The sequence below is a fragment of the Pteropus vampyrus genome, unplaced genomic scaffold, assembly GCF_000151845.1.
Source record: "Pteropus vampyrus isolate Shadow unplaced genomic scaffold, Pvam_2.0 Scaffold18, whole genome shotgun sequence".
Classification (NCBI taxonomy): domain Eukaryota; kingdom Metazoa; phylum Chordata; class Mammalia; order Chiroptera; family Pteropodidae; genus Pteropus; species Pteropus vampyrus.
In genome coordinates this window covers 7677236-7677739 of record NW_011888799.1, presented here as the reverse complement: position 1 = coordinate 7677739, position 504 = coordinate 7677236, and the positions used below count along the sequence as shown (strand labels likewise).

Genomic DNA, 504 nt, shown 5'->3' with positions numbered 1-504 from the left:
GGGTCCACTTATACACAATTCTTTTCAATAAATATTGTAAATATATTTTTCTCTTATGATTTTCTTAATAGCATTGTCTTTCTCTAGATTTACTGTAAGAATACAGTATATAATACATATAATATTCAAAATATGTGTTAATCAACTGTTTATGATACTTATACCAGACAAAATAAACTTTAAAACAAAGGCTGTAACAAGAGACAACAAAGGACCCCATAGTCCAGTTTCTGGGTATTTATCCAAATAAACCTGAAACACTACTTCAAAGGGACATGTAAATCCATATGTTCATTGCAGCATTATTTACAATAGCCAAGATATGGTGGCAGTCTGGGTGTCCATCAATGGATGAATGGATAAAGAAGAGGTGGTACATACATACAGCCATTAAAAGGAATGAAATCTTGCCATCTGCAACAACATGGATGGACCTAGAGGGTATTGTGCTGAGTAGAGTAAGTCAGACAGAGAAAGACAAATGCTGTATGATCTCATTTACAT

The 504-nt window shown here is 33.1% G+C and overlaps 1 protein-coding gene across 4 annotated transcripts in view; it reads left to right on the top strand.

Moving 5' to 3' along the window:
• Positions 1-504, top strand: part of SUPT3H (SPT3 homolog, SAGA and STAGA complex component) — a 449818-nt gene that overhangs the window by 302841 nt on the left and 146473 nt on the right. The gene's annotated exons all lie outside the window — the stretch shown is intronic.